Source organism: Arvicanthis niloticus, chromosome 22, assembly GCF_011762505.2.
Source record: "Arvicanthis niloticus isolate mArvNil1 chromosome 22, mArvNil1.pat.X, whole genome shotgun sequence".
In the NCBI taxonomy this organism is placed as follows: Eukaryota; Metazoa; Chordata; class Mammalia; order Rodentia; family Muridae; genus Arvicanthis; species Arvicanthis niloticus.
This window is the reverse complement of record NC_133429.1, coordinates 12,520,748-12,540,937: the sequence shown is the minus strand read 5'-3', so window position 1 is coordinate 12,540,937 and position 20,190 is coordinate 12,520,748. Positions and strand designations below refer to the sequence as shown.

Genomic DNA, 20,190 nt, shown 5'->3' with positions numbered 1-20,190 from the left:
CCTTGCCCTGATAGACATTCGGGGCTACACACACACACACACACACACACACACACACACACACAGACATTCGGGGCTCCCCCCACACACACACACACCAAAACCATCCTGTGTGACAGTGGTGCATTGGCAGGAGAGGGGTTGAGCTAGCTCGAATAGAATAAAGGTCCTGCTGTGAGAGATTGGCTCCTGAGTCTGTTTTGTTTCTGTTTTGTTTTCCCTAGCACAATAGTGGTTTTACCCATTCTAAAGAAAGGCAAAATCAAGTCCAAGTGCTTCAGGGAAGAGAAGAAAGGGCGCTATTATTATTATTATTTTTGCAAAGTCCAGATGTCTTTGCTACTAGTTTCATAACATCCGACACCCTAGATAGGTGTCAAAGAGGAAAGGAAGGGGGTAAGTAAGCACAAGCTCACATTCATGTGACTTTCCCACGTCGGTGCCAGCAGAAAAAAGCCAGCACATAAGTACAAAATAGATTTTGAAAAAAAAAAAAAAAACATGACTAAGCAAAACCGGCAATGCCAGGCTAGTTCTTCTTTTTGTAAAGGACTTGAAACTTGCTAACTTACTGGGAGTGTGTTTCTCATGCCTGGAGACTGTTTTCACATCCCACATTTCCTTCCCTGTTACTTAAAAGGTTTCTAGCTATTCAGAAAGAAGAGAAGTTGATGAAGATAGAGACAGATGACTTAAACATTTCTCAAAGGGTAAGGATAGGAGTTGGTCCAGTTTGCTCTGCAGAGAGCAAGGAATGTTGATGATTTACTTAATTTTGTTAATCACAGGGGGAAAGTATTATGTCTGTATTAAAAGTAAATATGAGTTTAATGTTCGTTCAAGTGAAGGAATTCTTTTTCTTTAAGGCTCATTCATTTTTATTTTATGTGTGTTGCTTGCATATATATATATATATATATATATATATATATATATATATATATATATTCGGGTGCTCTCTATCACCCACCGCACCCTACCCCACCCCACCCGCCCCACCCGGAACCAGAAGAAGACATTGGAGCATCTGCCATTGGATTTACAAGTGGTTGTGAGCCATCATGTGGGTGCTGGGAACCGAACCTGGGTCTCTCTCAGAACCTACTTCTACAGAAGACTAGCTGAAACAATTAACCTCGTAGGACTAAGTAGCTACTGCTACTAGATCCTGTCAATATAGAGAGACATTCCATAAGTTCCATGGTTCAAGAGAACCCTGACTAAGAAAGAATCTGTCTATCTCACTGGGCAGTCTCACTTTGGTCTGAAACTTGCTATATAGTCAGGCAGTGAATTTGTTGTGATTCTCCTGCCTCTACCTATCAGGTGCTGAGATTACAGCCTTTGCCACCACAACAAAAAGATTCAAACGCTGAGTTTTTAAAATGTGATGTCCCCAGGGACTGGGCTGTAGCTCAAGGAGAGCACTTGCCTACGGTAGGTAAGGCCAACCTGACTCCACCAAATAAAACACTCCTGGATAAAGACAACTAGTTTTTGTTTGTTTGTTTTTTGGTTTGTTTTTTGAATCAGGATCTCTCTATTGTCCAGGCTAGCCTTGAAAGCACAGAGATTAACCTGCCTCTGGCTCTGCCCCTGCCCTACCCCTGCCCTTGCCCCTGCCCTTGCCCCTGCCCTTGCCCCTGCCCTTGCCCCTGCCCTTGCCCCTGCCCTTGCCCCTGCCTGAGTGTGGAATTAAAGGTGTATACCACCACAGAGAAAGACAATTTTGAGTCTTGTGTACTGTTTGTCACTCAAAGTTGAAGAGTTCAGGTGCCATGCCAAAATTAAGAATGAACTAGGCAGTGGTGGCGCACGCCTTTAGTCCCAGCACTTGGGAGGCAGAGGCAGGTGGATTTCTGAGTTTGAGGCCAGCCTAGTCTACAGAGTGAGTTCCAGGACAGCCAGGGCTATGCAGAGAAACCCTGTCTCGAAAAACAAAACAAAAACAAAAAAACAAAAAACGAAATTAAGAACGAGACAAGTTGTTATGACAGAAAAGCTTTTGTGGGAGGTGACAGCAGGAAGAACACCTTGCTCCACTGCTCCACTCCATGGGACAGTGACTGTGTACACTGAAGCCTCATGTGGTATCATCATTGCAGATCTGAGGATCTTCTTCTCGCCTGGAGGCTGACTGATCACCCACATGGACTTTGCCGTGGTGTTGGGGATCTTGCAAGCGCTGGCAGAAGATGAATCCAGAGAGACGCTACTCAACGCTGTTGTTGAATTTCTGCCTTTTCTTCAGTCTCTTCCCCACAGCAGCTGTTTGCAAACAATGAGATAAATCTACCTGAACCAATACAAAGCCTTTGCTAAAATATATTGTTAAAGAATAATAAGAATCAAAGCAGTATAGACATTGGGCTATCGTTTTTATTAAAGGAAATACTCACCCATGAGTATGTGCATAAAATATACTTGGATGGATTAATTTGATTATTAACAGGGATTAATTCTGAGATGATTACGTGGCATAGAAGTCAAGGAAGGACAAACTCTCATTCTACGGGTGATGGTGTTGGGGTGGTTAAGTTACACGTAAAAAAAAAATAAATTTATTTCATCTCAAATTTCTCTTTATTATTACACTGTGTATGAATGTATTGTGTGTATGTGCATGAATGTGTGTGTGTGTGTGTGTATGTGTGTGTGTGCATCTATGTGTATACAACCTGTCCATATGGAGGTCAGAAGACAACTTTTGGGAGTCAGTTTTCTCCTTCTTTGTAGGTCCTAGTATTAGCCTTCGAATATCAGGTTTGGTGGCAAGGGCCATTACCAACTTCACTATGTCACCGGCCTCTCTTTCTGGTTCCAACAATCTTTCTAGCAGATCAGGCTGCTAGAATTCACATGTAGGTATTCACTCACTTTAAGTTTAGAGGGGAAAAAAAATGCTCATTGCATTAATGTTATGTGTTAAGTTTTCCCACTGGTCCCTAAGCCATTCTATTTATCTATCTAAAGTTTCTGTTGATGGTCTTCAACTTTGCAACATTAAACACTTAATTGAATCTACAGTCATAGGACCCTGAACATGCCGGATCTCGGCTGATCTCAGAAGGAAAGTAAGCAGAGTCAGGTCTGCTTGGTGTTTAGATGGGACAGCACTTGGGAATACCCGGGTGCTGTAGTCAAAACCATAAAGCAAGAACCCACTTAAATGAATACTGTTAGGCTTAAAAAGTAAGCCTTGCCAGATGTGGTGGTAAATACCTTTAATCTCAGCACTGGAGAGGCAGAGCAATGAGGGTCTCTGTGGATTTGAGGCCAGCCTGGTCTACAGAGTGAGTTCTAGGACAGCCAGGACTATACAGAGACACCCCATCTCAAGGGGGGGGGGGAGACAAAGAAACAAAAAGAAGAAGCCATGCCTTTCTGTAAGAGTCGGAATGAGGCAGATCAGAAGTGCAAACTTTAGCTTTAAAACTTTAATTGGGTGCTGAGTGTGCTCTGGATCCAGTGGTGGTAACCTTTGGTAATGAAGAATGTACTTCTGTACTGGAGCCACATGGCTTAGTAGTTGTGTTTCCTCTGCGTTTCATGGTGTGGTCTCTGCCACCTGACCCTACGCCATGCCTCCCTCTGAACCCCCCAGCCCAAGTCTGAAGTCTTTACCTGAGTCTCTCAAGCTTCAGATTTTCCAACCTCTTTTTTTTTTAAATCATATCCTTCTAGTGAACATAAGACATTTACACTCTATTATCAGGGAGAAACGAGTGCTAAATGACGTCAAGCAGTGGTTTTCTAAACAATGATAAATAACGTAGGGTTCCAGGGGAGACTGTCAGCCCCAAGACTGAGCTTTCAAATTCTACCCCCAGAGAAAGCCAAACAAATGGCAGCCATTCGTCTACCTTAGTCAGTGCAGTTTGCTTACTCATGGCTCGTGATGTTCCTCTGAGAACGATGAGTGAGCAGTCTTGCAGAACTTTAGCAAGAGTGCAGGAGGCGGCTGCCTGAAACCGTCAGATTTAAATGAGCAGTATGGGAAGGAGTCACATGACTCCACTCACTAGACATTTGCTCGAGTAGGACCTTTCTCAGTCTAAATAGAACTTGGACAGATAAAAAAAAAAACTAAAATAATTAAGATATTTGAGCTAGAAGATACCTTGGTATCTTCTAAGCAAATACACACTTTTTTTTTTTTTTTTTTTTTTTTTTTTTTTTTTTTTTTTTTTTTTTTTTTTTTTTGAGGAAAAGGTGTAGTACCTCCTAGGCTAGGTCTCCCATGATTGCCAAGCTTACAGTAGATCTCAGCCCTTAGTTACAAAGTTTCCAGCATCTGGACCCATTTTTTATCGTTCAAAGCATGATATAACACATCTTTATCTGCCTATTATTTTGTGATGAAGCCCCGTCTACACCACTAAGCCATTACTTTCCTGACTGCAAGAGCCTGGCCCGGTCTTGCTTGCTACTTGCTAGAACAGTATCAAGCACATAGCCAGTGTATGGTGAACACGGTCAGCTATCAACAGATAGTAAGTAAACACGGAGTCAACGCCATACGAATAACTGACAGCTGTGTTGCTCACATGTTATACGGGCAGGCTTTAGTCAATCAGGGACATGTTAGATTCTACTGGAAGTGTAGAGCTCTGAGGGAGATGTCCCTAAAGGAAAGGTGACAGCTCTCTGCAAGGGAAGGTTTCCCCAGCGGTAGTGTTAGAGTGTTAGGTCTCCTCAGTGAAAATGTTGCAGCTCTGAGGGGAAAAGTTTCCCAGCAGTTGGGAGCCAAGGAATACCACAAAGTCACACCATACGACAAACCTCACACAAGAGACTTGAGGCTGTCCTTGCTCGTGAGAAGCAGCGGGGGGGGGGGGGGGGGGGGGGGGGGGGAGACTGAGCAGGAAACAGGTTTATAGAAGGTTTCTTAGGGGAGGAGTTTTCCAGGATTGAAATTTCCAGGGTGGAAATTGGAAGGATTTCAAGTCCTAAGCTTGGGGCAAGCCCAGGCATTGAGGTTATTCTGAGCCAGGGATTGGTGAGATTTTGAGCTCAGGGATTGGAATGGTGGTTTTTTTTTTTTTTTTTTTTTTTTTTTTTAATAGCTCAGGCATTGCTGGGTCTTTGTTTGTTTATTGTTTGTTTTTGTGGGTTTTTTTTTTTTTTAAGCCCAGGCATTGGTGGGTTTTCTAGCTCTGGGATTGGTAGGTTTGGGTGGGTTTTCAAACCCAGAAGTGATCTCGGAGCTTTCACCCTACATCTACTATGTACAGGACATATACATTTCTAAAGTTCAGTGACTGCATTAGTCACTTCTAGTGTTGCTGTGTTGCTGGGGCACAATAACAGCTGATAGAAACAACTCAAGAGCCGGGCAGTGGTGGCGCACACCTTTAGTCCCAGCACTTGGGAGAAAGAGGCAGGTGGATTTCTGAGTTCGAGGCCAGCCTGGTCTACAAAGTGAGTTCCAGGACAGCCAGGGCTACGCAGAGAAACCCTGTCTCGAAAAACCAAAAAAGAAAGAAAGAAAGAAAGAAAGAAAGAAAGAAAGAAAGAAAGAAAGAAAGGAAGGAAGGAAGGAAGAACTCAGGAGATGAAGGATTTCTGTAGGCTAATACTATAGGATTAGGAGTCCATGACTGCCTGAGCTCAGGAATATGGGCAGAAGCTTGTCAGTGGAGAATATGGAAGAGGAGGAGGTTCATCACCTCATGAAACAGGAGGGAACTGAGGGCAGGCTTATAATATTCAATGGCATACTCGAGTGATCTATTTCTTCCAACTAAAGGTCGGACTCCTTAAGTTTCTACAACCACCTTCAAATAATGCCATCATCTAGTGGTCCAAGTCTCCAACACATGAGCCTGCAGGGGACATTCACCTTCAAATCATGATGTTCTGCCTCTACTCAAATGCTCCTGGGCATCTCATGATGCAAAATGCATGCAGTCTGTCTCCTAAATTTCAGTGGTTCCAATACTGTTTACAGTATAGGTCCGGAGTCTCTATCTAACTCAAGCTCACCTCTCAGCTGTGAGCCCATCTAAAATTAAAAAAAAAAAAAAAAAAAAAGGAAAGTTACATACTTCCAAAATTAAAGGCCCAGAGTAAACATTCCCATGTTAAAAGGGGGAAATGGGGCATAGAAAGGAGGGATAGGCCCAAGGCAGGCGTGAAATCCAGCAGCTCACACTTTAACTCTTGCAGCTCCATGGTCAACACCTGCCGTTTGCTGTCTGCTTGGCCTTCTTCTCACTTGGGTTGGCTCCAGTCATCACTCAGATTTTGGTCAACAAATGTTCCATGTTCCTAGTATCTCCATCCCACTGCAGCCTTCATTACAGCCTGAGCGTCACCTTCACAGATTCATGTATCACTCTCTTGGGAACTTTCTTCAGAGATTCTGCCTCTGCTGCTCATGGCTTGGCATCTTCTGATATGCAGAGTCGAGCAGGAATATAAGATAGAAAAGGAGACAGACTTACAGTGTGCAGTGAAGGGTGAGATGCCCAGTTTTACCCTTCTTTTGATCACTCACTCATGTTATGGTTTTCTGTCTTCCAGGCATGATAGATCCACTGCCATCTTGATTTTAGAGTAATTGATTACCCACATGTTGTGTAAAATTTCCTGAGAGATTCATTCCACCCTCCAGGGAAGCTTCTGAAGCAGGAAGGTAAACAACTCAAAATAGCTTCCTGAAATCTGTCACATCCACTAGGCTGGTCCCTGACAGAGTAACCAGAGTTAAACAGTAAAGAAGACTCAGACCAGTCCAGCTGCATTGAAGAAGCAAAAACCAGCCGAGCTGCTTGGAAGTTGTGTAGACCAACTGAGTCAATTAGAAAGGACACTATCCCACCTGTTGAGTTCCTGGGATGCTGTACAGTATAGTATACTCCAGGTTCTACCAGGTAGGGGTGGGCTTTGGTGACACAATTGTCTTTGAGTCCTGTCTGCTCCTGTAAGTAAGCCCTCGTCCATATTCCTTGGTGGTATCTGTACTTTGATTTATCATGGGCCCCTTATCTGGAGTGAGTCCGTGTGTATGTTGTGTATCCTTAGGAAAAGTCCTGTCATACAACACATGATATCCTCACAAGACTGAGCCCACTTATGGGATGCAAAACCATGCCAGGAAGTTTAGGTAGAGCAGGTCGAGACCCTCATTTCCCAAGCACGTGTAAATGAGTACAGCAGGTATAGATGACCTGGAAGACTGTGCCAGACAACAGCTTGTTAATTAAACCAGTGGAGCTAATTTAACAGCTTGTGTATTGACATGGTGGAGCTAATTTATGAGTGGGGGGGAGGACAAAGGAACAAGGAAAGAAATGCACAATGCATATGCGGACCTGATTGAAGACAGGCAAACAGTTAATGAATGCTACGCCAATTCAAATTGCAAAGCTCTCAGGAGACAGGGATTTCTTGTCACATGATATCTGAAAAGCCAGTTCTCTGGTCCAGAGACTAAAGTTTAACTGACTTTATCAGGAAAGGGCCTTTGTTTCTATGGAGTTAAGTAGGCCTGGAGCCAATTTGGATTGGGAGCTTCCCCACTACTGCCATACTCTCGGAGAGAAATCTAGGGTATAGGTAATGTTCCTCCATCCCTCAATCCCTCATCTGGCTTGGGAACCCACAGAGAATGAACCTTCTATTCCCTGACCCACTGTAATGTGTAGGCAATACATTTTTTGCAACCTACTGTTAATAAGGGTTCAACCTCTCTCTCTCTCTCTCTCTCTCTCTCTCTCTTTCTCTCTCTCTCTCTCTCTCTCCCTCTCTCTCTCTCTCTCTCTCTAAATTATGACTCTTTTCAATTTATTGCATGAAGGAGTTAATACTAGTCCAAGTTAAAAGCAGACCCCAAATGATCACATTATACAAGCTGTGAGGTTTTTAAACTTGTGACAAGGGACAGAAGGGAAATTCTACTCATTGCAAGAAAATGCTCACTTAAGCTTCCGAGAGCCACAAGCACTTAAAACCCATGAACCAGCCACTGATCATCCTCAGCCAGTCCAATCTCTGTCAGGAACTGGCATATGTTCTTGTGCTGGTCACCCTGGAGCTCAATTACGTCTCCATATTCTGGATGCTCAGTTACAGTGCCATTGCAGGCAAATTTCTTCTTAAACACCCTCCCTAGTTTCTTTTTATTGTAATCGTCAGTGATCCCTTGGACAATTGTTAAGGGTCTTCCTGCCGTTTCTCTGTCGAGTTCTTATCTGGATATAATCCTCGGTGCCAGCAGGAAGCAGGTCATCATCCTCACTTGCATCAGCAAAGGATCAAAAGAGTGGAGGTTCAGGATAGCATCAGACATGTGATGCCATATGATAGGATTCCTTTTCCTGGGTGGAAGGTGGCTGGGGGTCGGGGGGAGGTGGAGCGTCAGGAATTGAGGTGGCTCGAGGAGAGGTAACTGAGTCCTCAGGGGCCAGTTCTGTGACTGGGGCTTCAACCTCTCCTTTAGCCCACCACCCAGCAGAGGTAGTGGGAGAGAAAAGTTCTTAGAAGGATATGGGAGAAGCGGACCTGTTTGCAATAGTTCTCTGGGGGCGAGCTTGATCTTTGGTGACTGTTCAGTCCTGTAGCCAACACCAAATGTGATACAGCAGCTGCAGACCTTTAGGCACACAGACACCACACACAAATCAGCAACTGTAGGTCACCCCCAAGAAACTGCCAGGCTGGCCAACTGGCCTAAGATGAGGTCGCAGAAGCGGTGACTTGCCACAAGGGAATCTCAAGAGGAAGGGCAGCAGTTCTTGGGTGAGTTTCTTTCCATGGCTGTGTTATCACAAGTGCTGTGTAAGGGGAACGGATACAAGCACGGAGTTAGCAAAGAATAAAGAGGCGAGGCAAACCGATGCTCAGTGCTTCTCCCCCACTGTCTGTGGCGTCATAGGTATATCCCTTCATCACGTGTCCTTTCAGGTGTCTGCTATATCCAAAAATCCACTCACCTGTGTCTGTTTCAGGAAAACCATCTTTTGCGTGTTTGCTTTAGCGAGATATCCTTTTCACCTGTGTGCCCCAGTGACCCATCATCTGACATAACTAACTTTCCAAAGATACTAGACGTTTCCACTTCAGCAATGTTTGTGTGCTGGTATATGCCTTATGATCCTATTGTCTGTACCTCCTATACCCCAACTCAGAGCAATACATGTGTTTCTTATGTGAATTATGATAATATTTTTCTAAAACACAGAAAATAGGACAAAAGTGACCTTAGAAATGAGTAAACCATAAATGCTGGACACAACATACAGATATTTCTTAATGAGCAATGATTTTTATAGCATTGTTTGTTGTCTAGGCCACTGCAAATTTTTCCTAAAGGGTTTTTTTTTTTTTTTTTAGTATCCACCATTCCTACACCATGTGGTGCTTTCTGTGCTGGAAACCCTCCGTTAGGGACAGACACAGAGACCTGCAGATACAGGAGATACAGACAGGAACAGACACATTCACACTCATACAATAGATAGACAGGATGAAAAGAGACTCTGACAGATTGAAGGAGAGACTATGTTCACCAGAGACTTAGAAAAGATGCTACTACACCAGGGCCTCAATACCAGAATGGTACTTTTATACTTTTGTTGAGTCCCATGACAGGCTACGATTCTCGTGAGGTAGGAGAGGCTCTGGAAGTTCTGAGCAATTTAGACTTGGGTTTGTGAAGTGCTAAGCAATCAAGAAGGGACAAAAAGGGAAAGAAGACAAGTACATGAGTGGGTCTGTGTACATGAGTGGGTCTGTGTACATGAGTGGGTCTGTGTACATGAGTGGGTCTGTGTACATGTGTAGGTCTGTGTACATGTGTGGGTCTGTGTACATGAGTGCAGGTGGGCATTGATGCCAGAGGCAGCTGAATCCCCCTGGAGCTTGCATTAAGTTAGCTGTGAATAGCTCAGTGTCATAGGGTCCCAGACCTTAGCACGACTGACTCCATGCTAGAAGTACCATTCAGACTGTAAGACTCATCCTGTAGACAGCATCACCTGCCAAAATGAAAACAAAGACCTACTCCATCAAAGTCCACAGTTCTGGGCGTCTCTAAATGTACTAACCTTGCTGGGTTTTTTTTTTTTTTTTCCTTTTGTAGTTCTGCTTCTGGCTAACTGTTCTTGTTAACTGGAATGTGTCGACCCAGAACATGGTTTTTGTGCTTAAAAGTTCCAGCTCTACACTGGGATTCTGAACATGAAGTATAATTGCCAAGTGGCTAATGAAGACTTTCTATTGGCTCAAACCCATGTCTGAGCAGTCTTCTCTGGTGGATAACCTGAACATGTGAGCGCTGGGAATCGAACCCTGGTCCACCTTTACCACTGGGTCATCTCTCTAGCCCCTAATAGATTGTTTTTAATTGATTAAATGAAAATGTGTCTGAGCAGAATTGAGATTCCCACTTGAAGTAGAGCTAGCTCTATGAGAGCCAGGTTATTCCATGATGGCATTCATCCAGGAAAAGGAAAGGACTTGAGTGTCCTGGCTTAAAACCAGCCTGAGGAGAGCCTTTGGGACATTTTGGTTCTCAATCATGGCTCTGTTCTTGGGTTTCTGGGATGTCCAAGATCCTGGCACCAACAATGCAGGCTTCCCAAAATGACTGGAAGAACTGGAACAGTAAAGGCCACGAACTCTCAGTTAAAGGGCGGTGTTTAATGTCACCACACCCCTGGTGACAGCCTCGAGAACCTGTATGCCTCAGTAAGAACAGCCTTTACCCAGAGGTGAAAACTGTAGAGACTAAAGGATCTAGCAAGTGAAAGGCGCTTAGAACAGGGCACACCTATTGGAGATAAGTTCCAGATACCTGGCGCCATGCAAGTCCTGAGAGGGTTTCTGTTCAGTTCTCAATATCTCTCTCTCTCTCTCTCTCTCTCTCTCTCTCTCTCTCTCTCTTCCTCTCTCTCTCTCTCTTTCTTTCTCTCTCTCAATCTCTCTCTCTCAATCTCTCTCTCTCTCTCTCTCTCTCTCTCTCTCTCTGTCTCATTAACTAGTCCTGGCTAGCTTTAGCACTTACAGACAGATAATTTTGTTTAAAAACAAGTACCTCCATACCCAGGCCTTTGCAATTTAAAATCTGAAAGAGCCACGGTTTGGGAGTCATTTCAGTCTTGAGTATCTGGGGACAGTTGATGCCCTTCAATACATCAGGTCAATTTTGTTACTAGCTTTGGAAAAATCATTGCCAGTCCTGTGCCTCATAATGAGAAGACTCTAAAAGACATGCTGTTCCTCTCGTGGTGAATGCTGTTTCTCTAGTCATGTTGTGCCCAGATCGCAAAACCCCCAAAGAGAGACCATCAGGAACCACAACCCTGATACAAGCACACAAGTCACATCTCTAAAGACACTCAAAACCAAGGGGCACAAACCTTGCATTTGCACATGTCAATAGATGACCCTCAATTGAAGGTGTGGTCTAAACTGAGTTTTTACTTTACAGATTATTAAAGGAGGTTGAGGGGAGGGATGGGTCAATTTGCCTCTGTATAGTATTTCCATAAAGATGAGACTTTTCCTGAGGCTTTATTTACCTCACGGTCTATAGTAAACAACCGCAGGCTGGAGAGAGAGAGAGAAAGACAGTTCAGTGGATGAGATCACTGGCTGCCCTTCTAGAGGACCCAGGTTCAAACCAACACTTATATGGTGTCTCACAACCGTTTGAAACTCCAGTTCTAGGAGATCCAATACATTCTGGCCTCTTTGAGCAGCAGGTACACATAGTGCCCAGACATACATGCAGGCAACATATGCATATACATAAAAAGACATGAAAAGTTTTAGAATCAAATTATTGGCTTTGATTATTCTCTTACGCCATAGGAAAGGGGGTGTGGTTAATACGGTCAAGCTGTATGAGAACAACCGGATGCTGAACACGATGCCACATCCTCACAGGGGGGATAAGAGGTGCTTTGGTCAGAAGTCCCTTTTTCCAGTCCCATACACAGCCCTGAGCATACATGGAGCAGCCAGGAGGGCAGCCAGGAGCCACTTAAAGCCTGCTGTCCCCCAAGTCTCTCCCCACTACCGAGCTGATCACCATTGGTCCAGAACCTGAGGCAAACTGAGTCTTACAGTATACAGTGATCTGTGTTTGCTTTCTTTCATTAACACGAGATTTTGAGATTTATCTGTGTGGAATGTATCACGTGTATCATGTGTATCACGTGTATCACGTGTATCACGTGTCGATGGTTCCCCTTTAAAGTAAAAGTCTATGATAACGTACAGACACGCCACAGTTTGTTCGTTCAGGCAAGAGTTGATAGAAATCTATGAGATGATCCAGTCGTGACCCATTATGAGTAGGACTGCTGTGGCTGTTTTCAGAGAAGTCCTTCTACTAATAGGGCGGCTGGGTCAGAAGGCAGGTGCTTATTTAACTTTCTAAGAAACCAATGGACATTTAGGCATGGTAGCTCATGCCTTTTCTTTTTCTTTTTTTTTTTTTTTTTTTTATTTTTCTTTTTAAAAATTTCTTTCTATTTTTTCTTCCTTTTTTTCCTTTTTTTCTTTTTTTTTTTAAATATATTTTCTAGGTAGCTCATGCCTATAAACCCAGTACTTGTGGGTGCTGAGGAGGATTGTCATGAGTTTAAGGCCAGCCTGAACAAGATCTCAAAAAGGAGAGGAAGTTATCAAACTTGCTTCCAATGCTTCTTCTGTTTTTGTCTTCCCACCTGAAATACACTAAAAAAAAAAAAAAAAAAAAAAAAAAAAAAAAAAAAAAAAAAAAAAAAAAAAGCCAGCTGAGCCGGACAGTGATGGCACCTGCCTTTAATCTCAGCACTTGGGAGGCAGAGGCAGGTGAATTTCTGAGTTCGAGGCCAGCCTGGTCTACAGAGTGAGCTCTAGGACAGCCAGGACTACACAGAGAAACCCTGTCTCGAAAAAAACCAAAAAAAAAAAAAAAAAAGAAAGAAAGAAAGAAAGAAAGAAAATACAGCACATTTGCACACTGGAGTATTACTCAGCCATTTGGGGGAAAAAAAAGTGTTGGAGCCAGAAAAAAAATTCTCCTGAGTGAGGTAACCCAGACCAAAAAAAAAAAAAAAAAAAAGACAAATATGGTATCTATCTCCCTAGAAAGGGGAAATATAGCAGGAAGGTATGAATGGATTGAGGGTCAGACTGGCCTTGAGTGAGAGGATCAAACAGGAAAAGGGAAGGAAGGAAGTACAGAGAAGGAAAGCTGAAACTAAAGGCCATTTGGGGGATCATATGGAAGTCTAATACGGTAGATGCTTCAATAATATATACATATACGAGAGAAGTCTAAATGGGTCATGAAATGATGCAGAAGACAAAGCCCTAACTAGACATCTTTCACCACCAAGTGAAACCTCCAGAGTCAGGAATGGCTTACATCTAATTGAGTTGTTGGCTAGAGGGGTACCATGGAAACCACCAAACAACCCAGGCTGTTGCTAAGGCTATTGGTAGGTCTCCACAAATGGATGGCTAGGCCCCATTGCTGAAGACAACACCTATATAACTCACTGAACAGAAGGAAGTTGAGCCGGTGCCTGCCTAGAGCCTTCAGTCTTCCCGATCAGTGTTCATGGTACTAGGAGGTACTTTGCACACTACAAGAGGAGAAAGGTTAACATCAACCCAGCTACAAACCCTTTGATCTACAATGGTGACCTGCCTGCAAGATATGCTGGTACACTGGTGGCATAAAAATTATGGGAGCAACCAGTTACCATCTGATTAGACAGATGTAAGGCTCACTCTATGAGGTGGACCCTGAATGCCTGACTTTGCTTAGGGGCCGCAAACCTGAAACTAGATAGGCCACAGACTCGGGGGAAAACCAAACAATGAAGAAACATAGCAATACAATGAGTGACTCTTAACAACATTCGGTTCTACTTATGATGATGGTCTTGCTCAACCATCATCAGAGAAGCTTCCTCCTTCAGTAGATGGGAACAAATACAGAGACCCACAACTGGACAGAGTGCAGAGAGTGAGAGACTTTACAATACTCAATCCTGAAAGGGATGTCTCCATCAAATCCCTTCCCTTAGGTTTAGGGAATTCTGGAACAGGAGGCAGAAAGATGGAAAGGGCCAGTGGGGCTGGAAGACAACAGAAAACAAAGACTTCTAGACACAGCACAACAGGACCAATATATGAAGAAACTCAGACTATGGAAGCATTAAGGGGTCTAAGCCAGAGTCCTAGCTCCTTGAGGGCAAATAAACACGGGCTCCCATTCCTAACCCAGAAGTTTTCTCTAGTTGATAACCACTCACAAAGGAAAAGTACCTTCTCTAACATAGTCTTACTGGGGATACAAACAACTCTTAAGGGCAGGCCCCTTGCCCAACAATAAATGGCCGACACAAAATGAATTCAATGGTTATTTTGAAAGGGGTTTTGTCTCATGTAACAGGTCTTTTACCTATATGTTCTGGCTTCCAATTTTTAATTTTTATGGGATTTCTGGTTTCTCTCTGTGTGAATACATGTGTCAGTGCCTGTATTGTTTCTTATGCTTTTTCTTTGGCTCTTTTTCCCATTTGTTTGTTTGTTGCTATTCTAGTGTGGGTTTGGATGGGTAAGAAGGAGCTAGGTGGAGCTAGGTGGAGGGCAAACCATAATCAGAAGATATAAGAAAGAAAAAAATCTACTATCCGTCAGGTGTGGTGGTGAACGTCTTTAATTCCAGCACTCAGAAGGCATAGACAGGTTGATCTCTGAGTTCCAGGCCATCCAAGGACAGACAAGGCTACACAGAGAAACTCTGTCTCAAAAAACCAAATAAATAACTAAGTAAATTAATAAAGAAAGATGAAGAAAAAGAAGAAAGTAAAAGACACTTTAAAAATCTAATTTTAGTTTTTAAAAAAGAGCATTATTTCGCAACTAACCCCTTTTATTGAAAGATAAGTGTTGCTATTCACACATTACTGAATTTCCGCCCCCTTTGGGTAGGTTAGAGGGCAAGTAAGAGCATTCGCCACCAAACCTAACAACCTGAGTTTGATCCCTGGGACCCATGTCATAGAAGAGAACCAACTCTTCAAACTTTTCTTCACAAGCATACACACACACACACACACACACACACACACACACTAAATTAAGGTAGAAGTAACCTATTTCAGGGGTCAGAAGAGTCCAACTGGAGGAGGGAGGCTTGAGAAAACAGAATGAGGGTGTCTGGGGGTTCAACATACACTATCAGTGAGTGAGGATATAATAGTAGTTTCATTGTAAAATAATGGTTTTTTTTAACAATCTTTTTAAAAATTTATTTACCTTTACTTTATGTGCATTGGCATTTTGCCTACATATGTATGTCTATGTGAGAGTGTCAGATCCTGGAGTTACAAAGAGTTGTGAGCTGCCATATGGGTGCTGGGATTTGAACCTGGCTCCTCCAGACGAGCAATCAATCCATGCCCTTCACCATACTCTGTGTGTGAGTGTGTTCAGGTGAGTGCAGGTGTTCTTAGAGGCCAGAGACATCAGATCTGAAGCTGTTTATACAGAAGGCTGTTCCTTCCTTGATTTGAATGCTGAGAACCAAAATCTGGCCCTCTGAAGAGCAGCAAGTATTCAACAGGTGAGATATCTCTCCAGTCCAGTCCTGTCACTTACTAGTTAAAAAAAAAACAAAAAACAAAAACATCTGAATGTTCCTCTGTGTGCCTAGATAACAGTCAGCTCTAGTCCGAGTAGGTCCAGTAGGTTTCTGAGCTTGGCTGCTTCAGGAAGATGTAAGAGCTCCCTTGCACACAATTAGTCATGGTTGAGATCACAGGAAATCACCACCCTTCTGGAACATTCACAGGACCATAATTACAGAGTTTTCTTCTCTGTGAAGCTTGGGTGGCATGATTTTCAGAATCTTATCCTTTAGGGATGCACCCAGGAAAAAGTCAATAATATCTGACTCCTTAATGGGCAGGGAGAACAGGTAGATCTCCTCCAAGGACTTGATCTTCATTTCCTTAACCAGGTGGCCCAGCTTGGTGATGAGGATCTACTCTTTGTCTTCAGTTTTACCTCCAGGAGCCCCGTGGCATCGATTATGGACAGCCAGGGCCCGGGCCAAGGCCAGGGTGTAGACCATGAGGGCGGCCCCTAAGACCACTGTAGCCTCCTGCTCCTGCACCACCACCACCACTCCACCCCCGAGTCCTACAAGCTTTCCTGCTGCACTGGCTTCAATCACCATTTGGTGTTTTCCGAAGAAGCAGCCCAAGTTTCTCTTTCTCTTTCTTTTTTCTTTTTCTTTCTTTCTCTTTCTTTCTTTCTTTCTTTCTTTCTTTCTTTCTTTCTTTCTTTCTTTTAGAGTATCTAGTTCATTTGCATAATGGAGTACCACTCAGCTTTTTTGTTGTTGTTGTTTGTTTTTTTGAGACAGGGTTTCTCTGTGTAGCCCTGGCTGTCCTGGAACTCACTCTGTAGACCAGGCTGGCCTCAAACTCAGAAATCCACATGCCTCTGTCTCCCAAGTGCTGGGATTAAAGGCGTGAGCCACCACCGCCCGGCTTCTTTTTTTTAAATTGGGTATTTCATTTACATTCCAGATGTTCTTCCCTTACCCCATTTCATTTCCCCCTCTGCCCAGGAACCCTGTATCCTATCCCCACTCCTCGTGCTTCTATGAGGATGTGCCCCCATCCACCCACCCACTCCCACCTCCCCACCCTCCAATTCCCCCACACTGGGCATTCAACCTTCATGGGACCAAGGATCTCCTCTTCCACCTATGCCCGGCAAGGCCATCCTCCCCTACATATACAGCTGGAGCCATGGGTCCCTCCCTATGTGCTCCCAGGCTGGTGGTTTAGACCCTGGGAGCTCTGGTTGGTTGGTAGTGTTGCTCTCCTGATGGGGCCACAAACCCTTTCAGCTACTTCAGTCTTCTCTCTAACCCCTTGGTCAGTTCCCATTGGGAACCCCTTGGTCAGTTCAATGGTTAGCTGTGAGCATCTGCCTCTGAATATGTCAGACTCTGGCAGACCTCTAAGAGACATGCACTTCATGACATCCACATCCGCGCCTGCCTTTGGTGCCTGCACATGGGATGCATACCCAGGTGGAACAGTCTCCAGATAGCCCTTCCTTCAGTTTCTGTCCCACACTTTGTCTCCATATTTGCTACCATGAGTATTTTGTTACTCCTTCTAAGAAGGACCGAAGCACCCACACTTTGATCTTCCTTCTTCATGAGCTTCACGTGGTCTGTGAGTTGCATCTTGGGTATTTCCAGCTTCTGGGCCAAGTTTCTTTTATACAGTCAGAATGTGCACTTTTAGATGAGAACAAAAATTACAAGTATAATAATATTGGTTCAAAGAAGCTTTTTTTAAAGTAAAAAAATAAAAAAATTAGAAAGTACTTTTGGAAAAGAATAGATTTTTAAAAAATACGTACCGGACTTGGTTCCGGGCCCCCCCCCCCCGCCTCTTTTTGGTTTTTGAAACTTTCCTTGCCTCTGCCTCCTGAGAGCTGAGATTAAAAGCATGCATAGCACTTAGCAAGTTCCAGGGCATCAAGGGCTACATAGAGAAAAATCCCAATCTCAAAAAACAACAGCAGCAAAGCCAACAATGAACAAATAAGTTCTGGTTCTTAATCTTGGCAACTATCTGGAAACATAAGCCAATAGTGATGTTAGCAGACCGGGAAGACAGCATTAGAACTCAACTCGCATCCCAGTCTTGTGTTAGAGCATTCACAGAAGAAAAGAACTAGTCTTCACCTCATTTAATAATTTGTCTCTCTCTCTTTTTTTTTTTTTTTTTTTTTTTTTTTTGTTTTTTTGTTTTTTTGAGACAGGGTTTCTCTGTGTAGCCCTGGCTGTCCTGGAACTCACTCTGTGGACCAGGCTGGCCTCAAACTCAGAAATCCACCTGCCTCTGCCTCCCAAGTGCTGGGATTAAAGGCATGCGTCACCACTGCCCGGTTTGTCTCATCTTAATAACCAATCATTTTAATAATTACCTGTCATAGGTTATTCTTTGCCTTTTGTTTTGAGGTTTTTTCTTTTTTAAAAATTCTCTTTGTTTTTTCTTACAGCCCAGTCACTATCTCCCTCCTGTTCTACCATCTGACAGTTCCTCCTCCCCCATTTCCAAGAGAATGCCCCCCCCCACACACACACACCCCACACCCCGCCAGGCCTCCCCACTCCCTGGGGCCCCAAGTCTCTCAAGGGTTAGATGTATTTTTCTCTCACTGAGGCCAGACCAGACAGTCCTCTGCTATATATGATGATTGATACCTAAATTAATTGCTAATTAAAGAATTTCTTTCTGGCCTGGAGAGATGACTTAGTGGTTAAAAGTACTGCCTGCTCTTCCAGAGGACTTAGGTTCAATTCCCAGCACCTACATGGTGGCTCAATGCCGTATGTAACTCAAGTCCAGGGGATCCACACTTTCTTCTGACCTCCCTGAGTGCCAGGCATGCATGCATAAACATACCTGCAGGTGAATATCTACAACTATAAACTTAAAACAATAAAAAATAAAGACAAATAAACCAAAAAAAAAGATTTAATTTTTTTTTTCTTTTCAGACTGTCTTGCAATTTACTTTGAAGAGAGGTTAGGCTTTAAAACCACAAGGTGCTACCTACCTGCCTCTGTCTCATAAATGCTGGGATTAAAGGTGTGAGCTGGTTTTGGTCTTTGTTTTTTGTTTGTTTTTGTCTACATGCATGCTTGTGCACCACCTATGTAGCAGTCACTCACAAAGGTCAGAGGAAGATATCAAATCTGGTAGAACTGACTTACAGATGGTTATGAGCCACATGGAAGAGCTGGGTACCACACCTGGGTCCTCTGCAACCAGTCCATGCTAAGCAGTTTCTCCAGCTTTTTGGTTTGGTTTTTGTTTTGTTGAATTTTTTTGTTTGTGTTTTTTTGGGGGGGTTTTGGTTGGTTTGTTTGTTTGTTTGTGGGTTTTTTTGTTGTTGTTGGTTTTGTTGTTGTTGTTGGTTTTTTTTTTTTTTTTTTTTTTTTTTAGGTCCTCACTCTGTAGCTCAGGATGACCCAGAACTTACTCCATAGCTCAGGCTGGCCTCAACAGGTGTTGAGTCTCCTGTCTCTGCCTTATAAATACTAAGATTACAGATGTGAGCCAGCATCCCTGGCTATAACAGGCCTCTTTTCCTTAATGACTGTGTAATATGCATTTTCAGTCTCATTCTGTCCAATTTACCTAGTCTTGTTATTATACATATATGAATGTATATATTGTCATATTGGTATATGTCGAATTATTCTAATGTGACTATATGTATGTTTGTATAGATACATGTACACACATCTATATACTGTGCTAGGATTTTGTTTTCCTGAACTGAACATCCAGGGCCTCACACCTGCTTTGTCACTGAGCTCTGCTTCCAGCCCTGTGACCTTACACTTATTACCTATCATTAATTAATTAAAATCATTTTACAGTACTTTGATTGAGCACAAGCCTGAGTGAGTCTGGCACAGACTGCACCAATGAACTACACTCCTAGTCCCCAAGCTCAGCATTCGTTTCAGTTTTGGTTTTTATTTGTTTGTTTGTTTCAGACAAGGCTTTCTTTGGGTAGTGAGTTCCAGGACAGCCTGTGGACAGGAGATCTACCTGCCTCTACCTTCAGAGTTCTGGGATTAAAGGCACGTGTCATCATCGCCTGACAAGCCCCACGATCTTAACCTATAAAACTCTGGAGTTACTGTTATATTGATGATATTCAAAGCAAGAACCTTGTTATTAAACAATCCTATCCATACCTTCTCCCACTGCTGTGGTACTCTTGCTCTCACATTTACTTCATCCCAAGCCATCACCTAAAAGATAATGCTGTGAGGTCACCACTTTGGGTCCTTGGGTCTTTGTATCTTCATAGCTCATACCTGTATAAACTTAAACAAGTATCTTGGTCCTTATTTCTTTCTTTGTAAGACTTCAGGTCCTCATAGTGTTACTGTGGTGTTTACTCTCCAGAATCTAGTCAGTGGGCTTGGCATCATCTTGGCAAACATTCATCCAATGCTTGGGTTTTGCTCTATTTTTTTTTCTTTCTTTCCCATTATTACCATTTTGCAAATAAGAAAACAGAGGCTCCTGAGATGAAGCCACACACTAGAGGTCAGCCTCCTAGACAGAGAGATTTTCAAACCAGTTCTATCTCCTCCTAACCAGTCTTTTCACCGAGTCACCTGACATT

General features: G+C 43.3%; 1 pseudogene; it reads right to left on the bottom strand.

Annotated features, from left to right (window-relative positions):
* Positions 1 to 7,716: 7,716 nt before the first annotated feature.
* Positions 7,717 to 8,960, bottom strand: LOC143436490 (uncharacterized; annotated as a pseudogene).
* Between the last annotated feature and the right edge of the window lie 11,230 nt (positions 8,961 to 20,190).